Source organism: Crocodylus porosus, unplaced genomic scaffold (genome assembly GCF_001723895.1).
Source record: "Crocodylus porosus isolate Cpor-Errol unplaced genomic scaffold, CroPor_comp1, whole genome shotgun sequence".
Lineage (NCBI taxonomy): Eukaryota > Metazoa > Chordata > Crocodylia > Crocodylidae > Crocodylus > Crocodylus porosus.
Window position 1 is genome coordinate 7,605,248 of NW_017728911.1, and position 6,346 is coordinate 7,611,593.

Here is a 6,346-nt window from a genome sequence, read left to right on the forward strand (position 1 = left end):
ATAAAGGCCTGGCCCTGCCCCCTTCTGGCCATGTGACCCGCCTGGTCGCCCTGGTAACCAGCACCTGAGCTGCCCGGGTGATTGGCAGCTCTGCCAATCACCCTCACAGTCACGGGGCACTTACGTGACTCCGTGACAACTGTTTTAGATTGGACATAAGGAAAAACTTCTTTACTGTCCGAGTCTCCAGAGTCTGGAATAGACTCCCCCCAGAAGTGGTGCAAGCACCTACTCTGGGTAACTTTAAGAAAAGCTTGGTTGCTTATCTTGCTGGGGTGATCTGACCCCAGCTGACTTCCTGCCCCTTGGGCAGGGGGCTGGACCTGATGATCTCGTGGGGTCCATTCCAGCCCTAATGTCTATGAATTGATGCAATGCCAGGATATAAACATTTTCTGTAATATATAAGTGTGACGGGGGCAACTCCCCAGGCCTGGCCACCCACCTGTCTAGGGCAGTCTGCCCAGTCTCGTCTGCCACACCTTGTTGTTAAGATACTGGTTGTAAAATTCAGGAGGCTTCCCATTTAAGACCTCAATGCCTAGGGGTGTACACATGACCTTGATCTTCCCTTATTGTGTCCCATGCCTCACAGATGACATCCTTCAGTTGCTCTTTGCTTCAGCTTGTGGCAAAGCCAAACTCAGCCTCTTGCTACACCTCATGCATCCATCCTTTCTCTCAATCCCATTGGGTCTCATTCATACCACCCACTGATCTAGTTCCCTCATTAGGGCTCCTGGATGATGTACTGGGCTTTCTCTCTCCTTAAGCCCAGCTCTCGGTCTGACCCCATTCGGATTTCATAACAGCCTGCTTGCTGGCTGACCCCTACCCTCTTCGGCTTTGATGCCCTCCCCATTGAAGAGATCTTCATCTCTTATGGGCTCTGGCTCTGCCTCTGGGCCATTCAGGGTGCCATATAGTTCACCATGGGCCTGGGCTGCCCCTCACATTGGGCTTAATTGCCCTTTGGCCTTCTGGCCCTGGCCCTCTTGCATTGACCAGTGCAAGGGATCAGAAAGTCAACCTAGCAGCTGCTGACCCCCATACTCCAGAGGGGTCCCTCCTGGGTACGACCGTAGAGCCCTCACCCTAATCCAGATTAGCCTACAATGCTGGTTGAGGCATAGCTCAACTGGGCTCACCTGAGCCCCTGGCTTCACCCCTGCCAGATCTACTCAGGGGCTTGCCTGCCCCTTTGTAGGCATACAAGCTGTTATCCCCATGCCTAGGCTACACCTTGCTTTTACTATGTCCTAGCCTCTTTTAGGGGCTTAGGACCCCACTGGGCCCCCTAGGAACCTTTTTTCATCCCCACGGTGCCTCCATTATCTCCAAGGTGCTCCAAGCAGCAGCTCATCCAAGTGTAGTTGCTCCCTGGCTGCCAGCAGCAGACTGCTAGGTCAGCTCTGAGGCCTGAGCTAAATTGGAGGTTGCTCAGCCCTTGCCTCCAATCATATGGCCCGGCCTGTGGCCATGTGACTTTCTCATCAAGACTGGTCCACACCTGCCAGTTTTCCTGCTGTCTGCTCTCACCCTTAAAGTGGCAGGTACCCAAAGGTGCTCTGCCACAATAAGTATGTAAGACTCATCAAAAGCAAGGATTGTGTCTCTGTTATTTTTGGTGTACAGGTAAACAAGTCACAAACATGCGGCATTTTTCAAGTGGCATATTTTGGTCCTTATAAAACAGCAATAGCAATTTCTTTGGTTGTCATTACATTTTGCACTAATTCAGCATTTTAGAGCAAGAAGAAAAAACCCACACTCCCTTACACAGAGTAGCACCACTTGGAAACAAAACAAAGAACTCTCCCCATGTAAACAATCACTCCTAACGGATAAGTGTGGGGGGAGATAAAAACAGTAAAGTCCTGCTTCCAAAAGGAAAAAGGCAAACGGAGGAAAGAACAGGAGCTGCAGTTAGTTATCATCTAGCACAGACTAATGGGAAAACTGCTTTCTGGGACTTTTTGATTTTCTTCCAAAGCAATTCAGTCCCTGAGGTTCCCCCTGGCCTACAAATGCTATTAAACAGGAGATTAAAAGGTTTGCCGTTCTGTTTGACCATTTTGGTTTCCCTGCAGGAAATGCCAGGATTGAAGTTGCTTCCATTGAATGATGGAGTTCAGTTTCTAGGATTTATTTTGTTTAATTAACTACTTTATCTTACTCTTTTCTTTCTGGAACAAGCTCTTCATTCACTTGGATTCCAGTACCCACCACAGACCATTGGGTGGAACGTGCTTTCCAGGCCAAGCCCTTCGCATGCTTGCACCTTAGACAGACATATTTGACCAGACTACATACAGCACCAGCCAGGGTAGGATTTGTCCCTTCAAGCACCAAATACTGTTATTCCTCATCTTTCTTTCTGCTGGTCTCAGTTTCTAGACAGCTTAATTTTCTTTTCCATTTATGTCTGCCCCATGGAGTTGCTGCTGCTTATTGCCTGAATGGGAAGAAAGATTTGTCTATTGGCTGGAGTCCCAATTCATTCAGCACTTGAAGACTTAAGCATATGCTTCAAATTATATACATGCTTAAATGGTTTGCCGAATCAGGGCCTACTGCAAGAAATGAAGAAAAAAGTTCTCTTCCTGGCTCTACTCCTGCCTGACTCACTATGGGAGCTTGGGTAAAAACAGCCCTCAGTTTTCTCCATCTTTGAAATGGCAGTGATGAGTCTGCCCTAGTTCTCAGGGGAAAATGAATCCTAAATATGATTTCACGTTTTTGGAGGCAAGCTTTTCTATTCTATTGTTTTCCTATTTTGGTTGTGTCTGGGCACGAAATTGGGGTTCAAGGACAGTTCTGATTTGAACTAGAATCCCACTTGTATCCCATAAAGTCTGTTGTGATTGGGCCAGGTGCCACAATCCAGATGATGGGCAGTTAGCCAGTTTTAAGGTTGTTTTTAAAAATGAGAGAGATAGGCTCAAAAAAAAAGCCTAGACTAGACCTCCCTAGATCTAAATTCTGCAGCTTGGGACCATCTCTGATTAAAATCCTATCAGTGAGATGCTCTGAAATTGTAGACTGAGCAAAGAGGAGGTAGGAGGAGGATCAGAAAAATAAGTAAAGGAAGAAAGAAGCAATAAGCAAGCAAAGAAACATGAGCAAAGGGAAACTGGAAAGGATTTGCAATCTCCATTTGTGCCAGTCAGTGGGCATGTTTCAAAAAAGAGGATGTGGAGCCAGAGATTGTACTTGGATCCATTTTTGAGGAGCATGAGCATTTTCCTTTAATCCTCATTTTCCTGGCTGCCCAAGCATATTGCAATGCTGCTGGCAGCACTACATGTGCTTATACAGTATCTTTCAAAGACACATGCATGTTCCATACGTGACTCCCTAGCTAGGACTTGGGTGAAGGAGACAGAGACTACTAAAATGAATGAGAAAGCAATGCTAGATGACACTTGAATTAATTCCAAAGGTGTCAGCTCCTAACACATCAGGCAGGTTTCCTGGGGGCACATCAGGCAATTCAAGCAGAGGATTCTTCCTCTCCACCACAGCTGTACAGAGTCTGCATCTCCATGCTCATAACAGGGAAGTCTCATAGTAATTAATGTTTTATTGTGAGGGCTACACGTTAGCTGCTTAGAGATTAACTTGATGGTGCTGCCCCGCAATGGACAGATGATGTAAAATCTTCATTCTGACTCCAGACAATATTAGGTTATAGTTTCTGTAACTGGCCTTTTCAGTAATCATGGACTTGTCTAAGCTGGGAAACCAAATCTGAAACTGATGAAACTGATGAAACAAAGGGAATAAGAACATACAACACAGGAACACATTACTGAGGGGACCTCCAGAATCATCAAGCCCAGTCTCCAGGTACCACAGCCAACCATGTGCTATCATGTCATTCATTAAATGATCGAACTCAGTCTTAAAGCTAATCAGGGTAATGCCATATTAAGATAAATGCAGAGTGTGGAAATGAAAATGAAACTGGCTTTTAAAAGGTTCTCTCATTTTTAATTAATGTAATACACTGATACTCAAACAAGTTAAAGCTGGTGTTTTTACAACATAGCATTTTCAGATTGGTGCCTTTGAAGGCTGGTATTTTAATCTCAAAGTTAAAATATTTATAAAAAGGCAAATTATAATTAAAACAAACATATGGATTTAAAAACATTGAGGTTAAGAGCTAAAGGAAAGTAGGTGTTGTTCAAATGCCCCACAGGTTATAAATGTCCGAATGTAAAATGTCACAATGAACATTCACCAAAATCCAATATTCTTAATGTTGCCCCTAGGCATGCACTCTCTCAGCCTAGAGACCACGGGGGAGTTTTACAAAAGTCTACTGATGCCCATTTACCCTCTATTGTACCTGTAATGTGGGCTGCACATTCATGGAAACCACCAATCATCCTTTTTAGCCTAAGAACCATTTTGTGGCCACCTGCCTATGATGCTAATATCTGATCCCCTCCTCTTCATATCACAGCAGCTTTTCACTACATTTATTCCTTTGAATGAGAAAGGACACCTCCTAGTGGCATATCTCTATATAACAAATTACAAGGTGCTCTTACCTACGTTTGTCACCAGTTTGTTCTGGTTCTGTGCATATGCACATGCAAACCAGGACACTGTAGTTTCTCCCCCAGGAAGACTAAAGATATTTCAATTCACACAACGCTTTTGGCATATGTAGTCCAAGCCCCAAAGCATTCCATAGAAATAGATCCTAAATCCAGAATCCTCTAAACCGCTCTGCCCCAATTTATGCGCCAACATACACAGCTCAGACCACCAGCCATGTATTGAGTGCTAAGTTCTTTGGAAAACATGGTCCTTGTTTCCTTAAATGTGAATGCATTGAGGCTGAACTCCTAAAAATGTAGGTGTTCAGTTAATCATCCATATTTACCATCCTGATAAGCCAGAAACACAAGGCTACACACCTACTCTCACCCAATCCATATGGTACTTCAAGCTTTGTGTACCTCACTCATTACACCTTGCTAATAAATTCATATTTTGCTACAGAGAAGAAAAAGTTGTTGTTGACTGGTCAGCAGCCAACTGGTTCTGCAGGTGCTGTATTTGAATTCTGCAGAGCTCAAACATCTTACACAGCCAAAACTCCCAGTCATCCAAATTCCTGATTCCATGAAGGTTTCAGATGCCCTAAAGACATTGTTAAATCAAGGTATTCTTGTATTTTTGTCGACTGATAAAGGTTAGGCTGTGATTGCTACTCTTGTGTTTCTAAGCACAGTGCACACCCTATTATTTTTGTCATTTGTAGATCGTGACATCATGACATGTAGAAACACTGTTGTTCTAGAAATGCTGGCTCCTGTTAAGGTTTCCATTGCCTAGGGGGCAGCTACAGAGAAAACAGGCCTTAATTCAGGGGGACAACTGCTTCTCTTTGAAACTTAGTGCAGGGAGGAGATAACTGCAAGTCATCTCCAGATAACCAGGCCCTTTTTGATGCACAACAGCTGTTCCAGAGACTCGGGGAGCAGCAGGTGCTGTCATTACTGTCTAGATTATCATTCTTTGGCTTCAGCACTGTTGAGGCATGTTTAGGAAGCCTGCCTGAACCAAGCGGGGCTCGGTAGGGCTTCTCCCATGCAGCTGTCTGCTAGCCAGGCACAGCCAGCCACTACAAGGAGGGCTTTCACGCTCTGCACACACGCTGAGGTAAGGAAGAAGGAGGAGGAAGCAAAAGCAAAGCATCACAAGGCAGGAGGGGGCAAGAGAACACCTCTGGGCACAGCCCTTGCTCGGCGGACGCATCACCGGCCTGCCCCGGACCTCAGCGCCAGCCTGGAAGGCACCGAGCGGTCCCGCCCCAGCCGCGAGCTAGCCAATAACGGGAGAGAGCGCTGCCTGGCCCATGACAACGAGCCCCTGATTGGCTGAAGCGGAGACCTGGAAACAACGTCAGCTCAGTCTGGTCAGTCTCCGAGGTACAACCTGTCTCGCCCGCAGCCGCGCGGGGCGTCTCAGTCACTAGCAGGGCCGTCCCGGCACGGTGCCCAGGGAGGCAGAGAAGCTCGCCCATGCCCCCGGCCCCACCTGCCTGGCTGGGGAGAGCCCCGCCCGGGGGACGCGGCTGAGCGCCCGCAGCCCGCGGCCTAGGGCCCGGCGAAGGTGCGGGCGGACCACGGGTCTCGTAGCCCTGCTGGGCTCCGCTCTGTGCGGCGGGCGGGAAGGGCGCAAGGCGCCGCCAGGGGGCAGCCGGCCTCTCCCTCGATGAGCAGCCGGCCGCTCTAGCCGGTGTCTCCGTTGTAATATACGTCATCAGCAGGCGACCCGGTTGCTGCGACGCGCGCGGAGCGGCGCGGGGGTACAGGGACGAGCGACG